Source organism: Lactuca serriola, chromosome 4 (genome assembly GCF_051521515.1).
Source record: "Lactuca serriola cultivar US96UC23 chromosome 4, Lser_US96UC23_V15, whole genome shotgun sequence".
In the NCBI taxonomy this organism is placed as follows: domain Eukaryota; kingdom Viridiplantae; phylum Streptophyta; class Magnoliopsida; order Asterales; family Asteraceae; genus Lactuca; species Lactuca serriola.
In genome coordinates this window covers 54688347-54704534 of record NC_136411.1, presented here as the reverse complement: position 1 = coordinate 54704534, position 16188 = coordinate 54688347, and positions in this window count along the sequence as shown.

Here is a 16188-nt window from a genome sequence, read left to right as displayed (position 1 = left end):
ACTTGTTATTAGTCCGGGATTATGGATTAAGACTAAGTTAATTGTCCCTAGTCCGGGAGCATGGATTGGGCACAGTTATTGATCCGGGAGTATGGATCAGATCAGCATTAAGGTATAGTTAATTGTCCCTATTCCGGGAGTATGAATTGGGTACAATTATTGATCTGGGAGTATGGATCAGATCAGGAGGTTAGTTTTAGATCCGGGAGTATGGATCAGGTAAAGAGATAAAACTTGTTATTAGTCCGAGATTATGGATTAAGACTAAGTTAATTGTCCCTAGTCCGGGAGCATGGATTGGGCACAGTTATTGATCCGGGAGTATGGATCAGATCAGCATTAAGGTATAGTTAATTGTCCCTATTCCGGGAGTATGGATTGGGTACGATTATTGATCTGGGAGTATGGATCAGATCAGGAGGTTAGTTTTAGATCCGTGAGTATGGATCAGGGGAAAAGGTTAGTTTTAGATCCGTGAGTATGGATTAGGTGAAAAAGGTTAGTTTTAGATCCGTGAGTATGGATCGAGTGAAGAGGATAGTTTTAGATTTGTGAGTAGGGATCAGGTAAAGAGGAAAATTTTAGATACGAGAGTTTAGATCGTGTCGTTGTGAGGATCGATGGGGTGGGATAAGAGTTGCCTTTATATGGTGAAATTATACAAGTTTGAATGTTCTATATTTATAAATATATGATATAATATTGTCGGATGAAAACCCTATATGCTCACCAGGCTCCCAAACCTGACTCAGTCAGTTTTCTTTGTATCATAGGTATCGATACGAAGACATATTTCACAGAGAGATTTAAAGGAGATATAAATCATAAGTGTAATTGAATGTAAGTTCTGTTTATGCTTATATGTCTGTATCGGAACATGACATCCCGAGGTTTTATTATTAAATGAAAATACATTCTCTTTGAGAAATGTTTTGATAAGTTATTATCATATCTTGTTTTGGGAACAAATTCCGCAACCGTTTTCTTTAAAAGATTACTCTAATTTTATAAAACAAAGCATAAACAAATCGGTATTTTCTGGCCGTGAAAATGGGGATGTCACAATGACATCACAAGATATTGTTATTTAATAAAAATACGTTTCTTTTAAGAAATGTTTTTATAAGTTTATCTTATCATATTTTGTTTTGGGAACAAATTCTGCAACTCTTTTAATCAAATGATTACTCTCATTTTATAAAACAAAGCATACACAAATTGGTCTTTCCTCGCCGTGAAAATGGGGATGTTACAGTTGGTATAAGAGCATTAGTTTAAGCGAACTAGGAATTTGTAGGATTTCTAGACTTAAACTTAGAATTCTAAGTGAATATTGTGAGATAAGTGTCTGCCATATTTTAGACACGAGCACTAGTATATTTTAGGAAAGATGCCTAAGATGATTTTATGTGCTAAATGATATATGTTTGTCATATATGATATTGTTTATTCGGATCTATGGTATGTTGCCGACCGGATCTGGAAACCTTATGTGTTTAGGATTCTAAGGGTACGGCTACGATATTAGAACTAGCATGTAAACGTTTCAGAGTGATATGGATGATTTGAAAATCTATCGTGAATGAGGATCTAAATTCGCCTAATTTGGTGTATAGATAGAAATTGCAAGCACACAAAATGGATTGGGAAATGATAACCCGTAGCCTGAGCCACACTTGATTGGGAGTGCACCAGAACTAACAGTTGCACCTGAGCCAATCACGATGGCGAGAGTATACGCAATAGTGCGGATGATGTTGAATCATCAGATGGAAGAAACAAGGCGTTTACTTCAACAAAGAAGGATGAACTTATTGTGCCAGTACGCCAGGAACCTACTCTTGGGATAACTATCGGGGTTGCTAAGTCAGTCGAAGAAGTGATCAACGGTAGTATCGCCAACAAGGTTGAAGTTGGCGAGAATAGGAAATTTGGGGGGTCTTCAAGGTCTGACAAGAGCAACATGTTCTTGAAGTCTAGAAAAAGAGGAGGTAAAGAAAAATGTTGCGGTAAATGCAAAAATAAAAACTCTAGAAAAAGTGGCGAGAAGGTGACATGTTAAGTGTGGAAAGCATGGTCATTACGTCGATGATTGTCCATTCAACGAAAGGGTATGTTACGAATGTAATGAGGAAGGGAACCTCAAGCAGGACTTCCCAAAGAGGGAAGAAGCTACAAAGCCAAATGTACCATTGAAGCATTATGAGAGATGCGACGAAGAGGTGACTTGTTACAAATGTGGAAAGACAGGGCATTACACCATCAAGTGTGTATCCAAAGAGAGGGTGTGCTATGAATGCCGAGAAGAAGGGCATTTATCTAGGGACTGCCCGAAGAAGAATGAAGGAGCAAGACCAAATGCATTGCCACAGCCAAGGGCATGAGCATTTTAAATGATCCTTGACGAAGCAGACAATAACGCGAGGAATCAAGGATGAGGATTTTATATCCAATATCAAGTTATGAAGTAGCAGTGTGAATAATAACTTTTGTTGTAGCTTATTAGAGGCATAGTATAGGGAGAACTTGAACTTTTGTTGAATAGTTTTAAGGAATAATATAAACCCTGGTTTTGTTATATGATGTATTGAATGACACTTATCGGAAGATATCGAAGGTGGTATCTTGCCTTTAGTTTATGTCTGATAAAATAACAGTACGTTTAAAGGAGTACGGTACGTCTGAAGTACATCTTCGATTGACTGGATGATGGAACGGTTGGCGTAATTCTTGAAGCTGTCCCATCGCCTGGAATTTCCATCACCAACCGAGTTGAATTAGAATTGATGGTTGAAGATACGCATGGAAGAAGTCCTAGTAGAGTCTAGGAAAATTTTTATGATTAAACTGGACACATTCGTATGTGTTAATTTGTTTTGTGATTTTACGACTTGGGGACTGCGAGACAATACTTGGACGAGTACGAGTAGGTGTGAATAGTGGTAGAGATCTATACTATTGGAAGCACATGACTTACGCTTGGATTAGGGAAAGTCACAAGGTTACCAAGAAGCTAGTGATTAGTCTCGTTTTATTCAAGTATGTTGTTACCATTGTTTCGGTAATGACTAATGAGATGATTGTTATTCCGACCGTAGTGGTCATATCAAATTGATTCCGACTACGATGAGATTGTTATGTGGTTTAGAGAGCCAAGTTCGATGTAACATCTGACTTAATTCAGAAGATTGAAATCGATGCGATCAATTGTATCGCACTCGTTGTTAAGGAAGCTTGTAGCTAGAAATGCTACATGCAAAAATGTGATTATATCACATTAGAATATGAAGTGAGGTATATTCGATTCTGGAATTTGACTCTAAGAGACTTAAGTCTAAGCGTTGCATCATACGATGAGAGGTCATTAGAACACGGCCCATCGATCTGTTACAATAGTTAAAGGAAAGTACTTATCCTAAGAAGAAGAAGGAATCCTCAATAACGATTTATTTTGTAACTCGTAGGTTACGATTGCAATTTTAACATTATACGAAGAGCAAGTGCAAGATTGAGCATCGCCTGCGGTCAAGAAGTCCAAGAGTTAGATACCCATTCGAAGAAACATTAAACTTACGATTATTACCTAGGATGAAAAGTTAACGTATGGAATCATTATACAAGTCCTATTTTGTTGATGATTCTGGGATGTAATCATCCTAAGGAGGAGATAATTGTAACGCTCGTAGATCAGGGCTAGTCAATTAAGAACGATAAGCATCAAAAGTAATTTTTGATAAAAGATTATTTAGAATGAATAATCTTAACTAGGTTGTAGAGGTCGTGACAAGGATTCCAGATATATAAAGAATGCCGAAATCCGAGTTACAATGAAGAAGTTATGACCTGTCGAAGTTTCGCGACAGAACCGGTACGACACTGTGTGACGTAAATAGTGAATTTACGATAGAGCGATATTTAGACTTAGTGATCTAAACGAAATTCATAGAATACGTTAAACCGAGAGCGTGCATAAAAAGAACGTCAAAATCTGACTTCATATGAGGAAGTTATGATTTTTTGAAGTTTCAACTTAGTGGTATGCAGCCCGAAACTTGAATTTTAGATCGAGTGATTTTTAGCCGAAACATTTTAAACGAGAAGCAAAGATCTCGTTAATAGTAGTTCAACGCTAAAAAGACAGATGAAAACGGACATTGGATGAAAAAGTTATGAATTTTTAACGGACTTTTCCTGTCCCGGCCTGTTAAAAATATTATAATGAAAATAAAGTCAAAATTAGCTGACGCAGTCTAAATGAAAGTTGTAGAGCATAGTCTCACCTATGCGTGGATATAACGAACGTCGAAAATGGAGCTCGTATGCAGAAGATATGAATTTTTGAAGTTTTTAAATAAAAATAAATAAATAAAATCCGAAGCTTATCCGATGGGAACGCCCCGCGTTCGCAACACCCGGCCACAAATTGGCCATGTCACCCTCTAGTTGCATAGCCCATCACTTCCGAAGCTCGATAAGCAATGACACATCGGAACGCGCTGCATTCGTCCAAGGAACATGCTGCGTTCGGGAACACGCTACGTTCGTTCAAGGAACGCTCTGCGTTCGGGGGGCAGACTCCTCCTATAAATGGGATGCGAGTCTAGACGTGTATGGTTGCTACTTTCTTTTCTTTCACCCTTTTAAATTTTCTTTTACTTGGCAAGTTATACCCCCGAAGCCCCGGTATCATCCCGAAACCCGAAGCAAGTCCCGACGCTCCGAAGATCCCAACAAAAAGAGTTTTCGAGCCGAAACTCTGTCCGCGAGAAGCCTGATTTTGGAGTAAACATCCCGGTTTCATCGGAAACGATTGTTTTAAGAGACGAGGTACTGTCCAATCATCGTCTTATCAAGTGAGTGTGTAGTCACTTTCTTCTAACACATAAATATGAAGTATTTGCTATGAAATACGTGCTATGTGTTTATATATTGTTTGTTTATTTGAGATGAGTGTGGAATGGATGTTTTATATAGTTTTTAAATGAGTTAAATTATATATGTATTTTATATCTACAAATATGTTGGGTAGAACATGGGTAGATAAGATAGTTGGTGTGTGATAAAAGATGAGTTGGATAATGAGATAAAAGGTGATATAGATCTTGAGATGAGGGTGACAGGTGAAAAATGAGTGAAACCTTTACCCAAACGATGGCCCCGTCATTCAGCAGAGTAGGGATGACAACCATGGACTATTCACAAGTGTACTCTAAAAACCCATTGATATGTATTGCTAGAGGAATCTCAGAACCAATATTTTCAATAAACGAGATAAACCCCGACGACTATGGAGTTAGCGCTTGGTAACTACGGATATAGTGTCTATTGAGAAAATCCTGTCAACGATGGATTTCGTACCATTTCCTTAAGATAATCCTTAGGAATAAATGAACGAGGAATAGTTGATTCTTAGGGTAGATCCTTAAGGTTAAAGAAGATAACAGGGATGGGTAATTAGGTTGATTGTTTGATGATTAAATATAATAATTATATTATTGTGGGTTGAAAACACTATATGCTCACCAAGCTCCCAAGCCTGACGCACTTAGTTTTCTTTGTATCACAGGTAGTGGCACAAGAGCATAAGTCGGTTGACATGACGAGAGATTTTGGATTATAGATCAGTAGTTATAAATAATTGTTGTAAGGTCGATTTTATACTGTTTATGCTTTAGGTCTGTATCGGAACATGACATCCCAAGATTTTGTTATTTAATAAAAATATGTTTCTTTTAAGAAATGTTTTGATGAATTATTATCATATTTTGTTTTGGGAACAAATTCCACAACTCTTTTAATCAAAGGATTACTCTGATTTTATAAAACAAAGCATAAACAAATTGGTCTTTTCTGGCCGTGAAAATGGGGATGTCACAGATTGTTCAGGAGTACCCAGATTTATTCTCGGGGGATTTGCCAGGAGTGCCTCCAGAGAGGAGGGTGGAGTTTCGGATTGAATTGGTTCCTAGTGCGGCTCCAATAGCCAAGGAACTTATCGTTTGGCACCTATAGAGATGTAGGATTTGTCTAATCACCTGTAGGAGTTATTAGACAAATGATTTATCCGACTGAGTAGTTTGGCATAGGGAGCGTCGATCTTGTTCGTGAAGAAGAAGGATGGTTCACATTGGATGTGTATCAGCTACCAGGAGCTTAATAAGCTAATGATGAAGAACCGTTACCCACTCCCGAATATTGATGATTTATTTGATCAGATTCAATGTGCATCTTGGTTTTCTAAGATTGATTAGCATTCGAGTTATCATCAGATGAGGTTAAGAGTGGTGGATATGCAGAAGACGACCTTCCGGACTCATTATGGTCATTACGAGTCCGTGGTAATACCTTTCGGGCTCACCAATGCTCTAGCCGCATTCATGGATCTCATGAATCGCGTATACATGCCTATGTTGGATCGGTCTGTGATTGTGTTTACTGATGACATCCTAGTCTATTCCATGACCCAAGAGCAACATGAGGAGCATTTGAGGGATGTATTGGAGATTTTGAGGAGGGAGAGATTGTATGCAAACTCTCCAAGTGTGAGTTTTGGTTACGCGAGGTGCAATTTTTGGGGCACCTTGTCATCCAAAACAGTATTCTGGTTAATCCGGATAAGGTCGAGGCGGTGATGAGGTAGGAAGTTCTGAGGTCTCCTTTTGAGATTTAGAGATTCCTTGGATTGGCGGGTTACTATCGGAGATTCATTCAGGATTTCTCCAAGATATCGGTTCCTTTGACCCGATTGACGAAGAATACTATCACGTTTTGTTGGGGGCCTTAGTAGCAAATAACTTTTAAGACTCTGACGCGGAGATTGTGTGAGGCATCGATTTTGATCCTGCCAAAGGGTGTTGAGGATTTTATGGTATACTCTGATGTGTCTATCATAGGTTTCGGAGCAGTTTTGATGCAGCAGGGTCATGTGATTGCTTACTCTTCGAGGCAGTAGAAGCCTCACGTGGTGAATTACCCGACGCACAATTTGGAGTTAGGGGACGTGGTGTTTTCCCTTCAGATATGGTGGCATTACCTCTATGGGGTCCGATGTACTACCTACATGGATCACAAGAGCCTAAGGTATTTGATGGATCAGCCGAATCTGAATATGAGACAACATAGATGGTTGGATGTGATGAAGGATTATAATTATGAGATCCTTTATCACCCGGGGAAGGCCAACGTGGCGGCCGATGCTCTCAGTCGTAAGGCGGTCGCGACTCTGATCAGGGATATATGTTTGAGGATGACAGTGATAACCCCACTCTTAGAATAGATTCAAGTGACTTAGGTGGAGGCTATGAAGGAAAAGAACCGAAAGAGTGATCATATAGTGGGTTAGGTGGCTTCCTTTGATTATGATAGTCGAGGGTTATTGGCCCTCCATCGGAGGGTGTGGGTTTTGCATTTAGCTGGTGTGCGTTAAGTTTTAATGGAGCAATCACACAAATTGAGGTTATTTATTCATCATAGAGCAACAAAGATGTATAGAGATCTCTTGGCCGACTATTGGTAGTCATGCGTGAAGCAGGACGTAGCTTGGTATGTGGAGAGGTGTTTGACTTGCAGGAAAGTCAAGGCCGAGCATCAGCGACCTCATGGAAAAATGGAGTCGTTGGGAGTTTCCATGGGGAATTGGGAAGAGATTATGATGGATTTCATCATGAAGCTACCCCTAACGGCGCGCATAGTGGATTCAATTTGGGTCATTGTGGATCGATTGACCGAGAGCATGCATTTCATTCCGATTCAGGAGAGTATTTCAGCAAAAATTATAGCAGGTATCTACATTCAGGAGGTGGTGGCATGTCATGGGGTGCTGGTTTTTGTGATCTCTGGTAGGGATGCTCGGTTTACTTCCAGGTTCTGAAAGAGATTCCATGAGGAGTTGGGTACTCGTTTGCATTTCATCACGGTTTTCCACCTGCAGACTAATGAACAGAGTGAGCTAACTATCCATACCTTAGAGGATATGATGCAGGCATGTTTTCTAGATTTTAGCGGTAGTTGGGATACATATCTTCCTTTGGCGGAATTTTCGTTTAAGGAAAATTATCACGCCAACATTGATTAACCTCCTTTTGATATGCTCTATGGGAGGAAGTGTAAGACACCGATTTATTGGGGAGAGGTCAGTTAGTGGGTCATGGAGAGTATCGACGTGGTACTTAAGACGAAGAAGTTGATTCAACAGGTTTGCGGTAGACTTCAGACAACTCAGAGGCGACAGAAGAGTTACGCGGATAGATGTCGGTCGGAGTTGGAATTCCAGGTTAGGGATATGGTACTCCCGAAGGTGTTACCTTGGAATAGTTTCTTCGATTCAGGAAGCGGTGCAAGCTAGGCCCCAGGTATATTGGTCCTTTTAGCTTATTAGCCCGGGTGGGCAGGGCATATCATTTGGATCTGCCAGCGGAGCTCAGTTAGATCCATAGCCCTTTTCACGTCTCTCAGTTGCAAAAGTGATTGGTTGATGATTTTGTGGTGGTTCCTTTGGAGGATATTCAGGTGGATGACAACCTGAATTACATTGGTAGACCGGTGGCGATCCATGACCGAAAGATGAAAACCTTGAGGAACAAGGATGTGGGATTGGTGAAGGTGAAGTGGCTACACTAAAGGCTTCTTAATGGACGCGGGAGCCTGAGGATGAGATGATGGAGCATTACCCAAAGTTATTCGCGGCAGCGGACTTCCAGGACGAAGTCTGATTCAAGTGGGGGAGAATTGTAACACCCGATTCAAGGTACTTTTCATTTTTGACCCATGGTGTGTAAATAGTTTGCAAGTTTGTTCCTTAAGGGGCATTTTTTCAATTTTCGGAAAAATGGGGTTACGTTGGGCGTACTCCTCGTATGCTTGGCATACGCACCGATGGGACAAACCCTAATATTTAGGATTTGGACCTATTTAAGCAATATTATGACCCATCATCCTATCATTTCTCAGCCTCCATTACCCTTTGTGCCCCATTTTGAAACCCTAGCCCCTCTTGAGAAGATTTGACCCTCTTTGTGTGTGTTGGTGAGCTTTGAGGAAGAAGAGCATAGAAGAAGGAGCTTTGATCAAGGTAGAGCTTGCAGACTCAGATTGTACCCAACATTTCCAGCTTCATTGAGGTATAAATCTTAGAACTTGCTCATTGTATGCTTAGATCTAGTCTTTATGGAGTTTTGGTCATTTTGGTCCCATGATTGAGATCTAGTGGGCATTCTTCCACTTAAGAAGTTAGGAGTTGCTTCTCTTGATGTTTTTGAGGTCCCTAGTCTATAAAGTTAGGATTTTGATGGTTGTTGATCAACCATGCATGTGTTTGTGTCCATTTGGTGGAAATAGAATGCTTAATCTAAGGTTTGGAATCATTTGAGCCATGCAAAGGCTCCAAGTTAAGGACTTTATGGATTAAGATGTTCCACAAGGCTTGGATATGTAGTTTGGACGTGTAGGATGCAAGCATTAACTACTTAAGGAAAAGTGCTTAATGGTCGCGTATCATGGGCGTGCGCTAGCATATGTTGCGCGTACGTGTATGAGTCCTCCATCACGCACGCGACCTAGTACATCAGGCGTACGTCTGGTACGTGCAGCGTACCAGGATAGCCTTGGGCTTTGCGGTTTGGGACATTTTGGACTATTAGGGTTTTGGGCCTTGTTGGGCCACTAGTCTTTCTAAAATTGGGCCATTGTTAGGCTTTAGGCCTTCTTGGATTTGGGCCCATAATGGGCTTTGGGTATCATTTAAGAATTTGGTCCATATTTGGCTTTTGGTGGCATTGGGTTGGGCCTCAGTTATTGGGCTAAGTGAGGAAAGGGTAAAATAGTCGTTAACCCATGGTGTTGGACAAATGAACTAGATATCTAGTTATGGTTGAAGTCCCAATTACTAATTCGGGTTTTATTTGATTGATTAATGCGGGGATTTTCTGCTTCAGCAGTCTGATCATTTGTTTGACTAACAATAGACTAAGGTGTGTTTGCTCACTATACTATAGGATACTAGGATATGTTATGTTCTTGTAGTCTTTGTGACTCCTACTGTATGTGTTATATGCATGTGTGCCTAGCTATTTGTTGTATATATGTAGGGTGAAATAGACCCGGTACAGCCTTGTGCTAATATATGCGTTGAAATAGACTAGGGGTGAAATAGACTCGGTACGGCCTTGGGCCAATACAAGAGTTGAAATAGAATTCGGGGTGAAATAGAACCAGGGGTGAAATAGGACCAGTGTTGAAATAGACCCGTCGTAGCCTTGAGCTGGCAGATATGTATGGTATGTGGTATTTTGGGGAACTCACTAAGCTTTGTGCTTACAATTTCAGTGTATGTTTTCGGTACTTTAGGATTAAAGGGGAAGAGCTTCGGATGATCGCATCACACACACCATGACTTTTCACTTATTTGACTCTGTGTTTTTGGGATGATTGATTGACATACTCTGATTTTCCTTTATGGTTCTCTAAACATGTTTGGTTTATGGTACATTTAATATGAAAAGAAAAACATTTTGGCTTTAAATTTTGGGATGTTACATCTATATTCACCAAAACGATTATCTTCGACAACTACACATCCAAGAATGCCTCAACGACAACAATTATGTCGACTGAGCAAGACAGATGAAAGATTTCTTGTTTACCAAGAATCATGCAGGATTCATCAACGAGAGTATAAACCAACCTAATGATGGATCACTGGGATTGAATGCCTAGAAACGAAGTGACGCCATAATAAAGGTTTGGTTAACTAGAAAAATGGACAAAGAGATATGGAATAGTGTCAAGTATGCAAAACAACTCAAGAAATTTGGAATGACTTGGAAGAAAGATTTGGGAAGGAAAGCGTATTATGTGCATATGAGTTAAAAAGAACTCTGAAAAAAATGAGGCGAGATAAATAATCCATTTAAGCCTATTTTACGAAACTGAGAGGCAAATGGGACGAGATCCATTCAACATCTCCAAAACCAAGATGCACTTGCAGCGGGTGTACATGTGATTTGGGAAAGAGACTAGTTGAAGCAAAGGAGAAGGAATGCACCTATTAATTCCCATAGGACTTGATGATGTATTCGGAATTGTTAAAACCCAAATACTAAGTACCAAACCAATTCCTTATCTTGGTACCGATTATCACCTTGTAACCGAAATATTACCGCATCAAGAAAAACAAATGTGGACGTTGCTGCTCTTCAGATGCGTTTGTCTACTATTGATAAAATCTACACTGGAAAGAAGATCAATCGGGATAACGTGAAATGAAAGAACTATGAGAAAAATGGTCGCTCCATTGAAGAATATTTTGAGAAGATAGTATACCCTAATTGGTGGGACACACGACAAAAGAAACTCAATACAGAACCAAGGAAGGCGATAAAGCAAAAAACCCAAAGTTGTAAATATGGAACAGGAAGCTAGCCCCATACCTAGCGTTACTTTTGAGAAATATACAAAAATAATGAAGTTACTAGGAGATACTCAAAAACCAGAGATCAACATGGTAGGTAAATTTAATTTTAAACGTATCTGGATCATTGATTCAGAATCCACTGATCATGTTTCTTGTCATGAATCATATATCTCGAAGTTAAAGAGAATTGACAGTGGCATGATTGTTAGTATACCTAATTGTGTTCCGGTCATAGGTTTTAGTAGTACACAATTACGAAATAACATGAAGATTGTTGATGTCTTTTTAATACCAAAATTTATGTGCAATATTCTTTTAGTAAGCAACATAACCAATGACTTGAATTGCTCTATGACTTCCTTTCCAAAATTTTGTTCTATTCAGGACTTACACTCGAGGAAGATGATTGGCACGGGTAGATGTGAGGATGGTCTATACAAGATGTAAAGGTTGGATGAAAAAGTAAAGATCGTGGCAGTAAGGATGGACATAAAGATATGGCACAAGAGACTAGGTCATACCTCCAAAAAATTAACTTCAAAATATTCGTTCTATAAGAAGTATCATAGATTCAGAGCATTGTGACTCCTGTGTAAGGGATAAACAAACCCGACTCCCTTAATTTGATAGTTCAATAAAAAGTATTGATTTTTTTTATTTAATTCATTGTGATATATGGGGTGGGTATCACATACCTTCATTATGTGGTGCTCGTTACTTCGTTACAATACTAGATGATTTTCGCAGAACTACTTGGGTGTATCTAAGAAAAAACAACTCATATTCCAGTACATGCTTGATGTCATTTTACAACATGGTGCATACTCAGTTTGACAACAAAATTAGAAGTGATAATGGAGGTGAGTTTGCCTATAATGTAATGCTCAATTTCTATGAAGAAAAGGGAATTATTCTTGAAACCTGATGCACCCACACCACGCAACAAAACAAAGTGGTTGAATAGAAGATCGAAACTTTCTTGAAATTGCAAGGGTATTAAGATTCCAAGCCAATCTGCCAATAAAATTTTGGGGCGAATGCATAACTGCCACATACATGGTCAACCTTCTTCTGTTAAAAGTCATCCAAAAAAAACCTCCTTATGAAATTCTCCTTGAGAACGAGCCCAAACATTTATAACATGCGTACTTTTAAAGAGAATAAATCGGGACAAGATAAGTTCAATGAAAGAGGAAGACTATGGAATTTTGTTGGCTACCCGCTAACACAAAAGGATTATCAGATCTTTGATCTAAGAGAGAATAAAATTATTGTATTACAAGATGTAACATTTGTCGAAGCAAAATTTCCTTATGAAAAGAAAAAATAGTTGTTAATTACTGATGACAACTTGGATAATGATGTATTTGACGATTTTGGTCAAGTTCCTAATCAACAAGATGCCGACTTCGACAACACCAAAAACCAAAGGCATCGTAATGATTTGCCTTCACACCACACTAGTGTTGATCAACAAAATGGAGATGATCATGAACCACGATCTCCAAACAACCCCATCACCATTGGTTTAAATGACACATACATGGAACAAAACTCTGCTAGTATCGAAAATAATCAGAACAACAAACCCTATCAAAGTTGAACAAAGCCACAATGATACAAGAATTACGAAGTGAAATTACCATTCTCCATAGATTACTCTCTAACTAAAGCCAATTAATCTTCCTCCACGGTACATACTTTTTCTCACTTTGTTTCTTATGAAAAGTTTTCAAATGAGCATAAAGCTTTCTTGATGGCTCTTTCTGCACATGATATGCCTAATTACGTTTCTCGAGCAACCAAGCACTCTGACTGGCTCAAAACGATGCAAAAATAGATCACTGCACTTGAAAACAACAATACTTGGGTTTTAACATAAATACCCTCCGGAAAAAAGGCTATCAATTCCAAGTTGGTATAAAAAATCAGGCACAAAACCAACATGATAAGTAGAGCGATATAAGGTGAGACTCATTGCAAAGGATTATACCCAAGTGGAAGCTATAGACTTCCATGAAAAATTTGCTCCGGTTACAAAATTCGTCAAAAGTTTGCACCATGTTAGTTGTTATGGTACAAAGGAATGGATCAATCCACCAAATAGATGTGAACGTCTTCTTACATTGAGATCTTGATGAAGAGGTCTATATGAAAATACCTCAAGGATTTTCCAGAAAAGGTGAAACTTGTGTCTGTTGGGTGAGAAAATCACTCTACGGGCTACGACAAGCTTCTTAAAACTAGTACAATAAACTGACAAGTGTTCTTTCTGTAATTGGTTTCCAACATTCTAAGGTTGACCATTCTCTATTTACATATAAGCAAGATAACATATATGTTTCCGCTCTTATATATGTTGAACATGTTATCCTCCTTGGAAACAATGATGATTATATTGCAAAAATCAAAACCATTTAGGATGGTAAGTTTAGAATAAAGGATTTGGGGCGTCTAAAATATTTATTTGGCATAGAAGCTACTTAAACCACAAATGGCATGGTTCTTAGTCAAAGGAATTACATTCTCGATATACTTGTTGATAGTGGACTGGAGGGTTGTCGGTCCAATTTGTTCCTAATGGAACAAAATATGAAACTCAATCTGGCCAACAACACACCACTTTTTAACCATGGATCTTACCGACTTCTCAATGGGAGGTTACTTTGTCTACAAGTTACCTGATTGGATATTAAACTTTCCATGAATACCCTAATTTAATTCGTTTCTTCTCCCTGTCAGATCCATTGGGAGGTGGATATTTAAAAATTTGGTATTTGAAAACAACACCTGGACAAGGCATCTTTCTCCTGACAAATGGAGATTTAACCTTAAGAGCTTATTGTGATTCCGATTGGCTTGGCTTCCCTTTCACACAACGATCTAAGACATTTACTTTATCACTGGGGGGCACCTGTTTCTTGGAAGACAAAGAAAAAATCAGTCGTATCTAGATCCACCACAGAGATCAAGTACCGTGTAATGGCCTCCACATTCAGCGAACGTTTGTGGCTCAAATGGCTCTTAACTAATCTTCAACCACCAAAATTTACTCCTACCATATTACACCGTGACAACCAAGCTACTAGACACATATCCAAAAAATTTGTGTTTCATGAACACACCAAACATGTTGAAAAGGATTTTTATTTTGTCCGTGAACACATCGAGTCCAGCAAGATAAAACTGTTGCAATCAGTGGTGATGAACAACCAGCTAACATATTTACCAAACCTCTTGGCATTGTTCTTTTAAAATATCTACTTGGAAAGTTGGGCGTTCATGATCTCCACACTCCAACTTGAGAAAGGGGGTGGAGGGGAGGTTAAGAAATCTATTATTAATAAGAGATATTCATATGTATCTTTGTATTTAAAATAGGACTCCTATAAGTTAGGAGTTATCTCTTATTCTATCATGTATTCACACAAAGGAAAAAGCATTACTCAATGATAAGTCGAATTTCCAATTGACGTGTTAAACTTTTTAGGGTATAGTGACGGTCATGTGTCCCTAGATGGTTCAACGCTTCAACTGTATATCCATAAAAATCTGAGAACATTTCCGATTATTTTCCTGACATTTTTGTTTTTTTTAAACAATATATGAATTCATTAAACTCATGTAAAGAAAGTTATTCACTAAATAAAAATAGAAAAAAAGAGAACATATTTTTTTGTGGTTTGCATGTATGTACCTTCATGATGTCAATGCATATATGCACATCACATACGTGTACATATCCACATCATTAAAACTATGAGTTCTGTTTATTATAAATGTTTTTAGCAAATAACCTTCTATACTTTTTTCTAGAATGATGAAATTTACATTAACAAAAACTAGAAAAAAGCTAGATAACCAAAATAAGGTAACAAATTACACAGTAGCCACCATAGGGTTTTGAAGTCATCTAACACAACTAAACGACCCCTTAAACCTATAATAATAACACCAAGAGAACGCTTGCATGGTAATACAATAAAAAATAAAAAAGTAATTTGGGGCTTTTTTACCAAAGAGAATCTTGTGACAAGGAACACTTCTTCAAGAAACTCCGTCTAAAGTTTGGAAATCCAAAGGCTAGCCAACCATGATAACCAATCTCTATAGAACAAAATAATTAACCTATTAATAATGTCCCACCAATGTAAATAATATTTCTTGCACTTCCGTAGCAAGCGAACAGAAAGAGAAGATGTGATTAACCTAGACAGCCCCATTATCACAAATAGGACATTACAAGGAAGAAATATGCACCCCTATTATAAAGAAACATTCGAGTAGGTATAGAATCCCTATGCATCCTCCAATAAAAAAACATTTACTTTGATAGGTAGAATCCTAACTGATCGAGTGACACTCAAACCTGACAACAACCAACTTTGATCCACTAGGGATTGGGTACAAGCAAAACTAAAATCTCCAAAACATGTTAACCTACAGACCCGTATATCTACAACTAGGGATGGAAATGGGGTGGGGATGAGGTGGAGTAGACCATCCTTGTCCCCATCACCGAGTGCCTAACCTCATCTTCATCCCATCCCCATACCTAACGGACACAGGGAATAAAAACCCATCCCCTTTCGATTTTGGGGTTTTCATTGGCCCATCCCTGACCCATCCCCAATGTATCTGCGATATATCTTATGGGTTTTGAGTACTATAACAATCCTATGGTGCACATACAACCCTAATGCTTTGGATCTAAGTTTTCTCAAGTTATACATGCAATTTTTATTTATCCAAAGAATGAACCCTAACTAGCATACAAT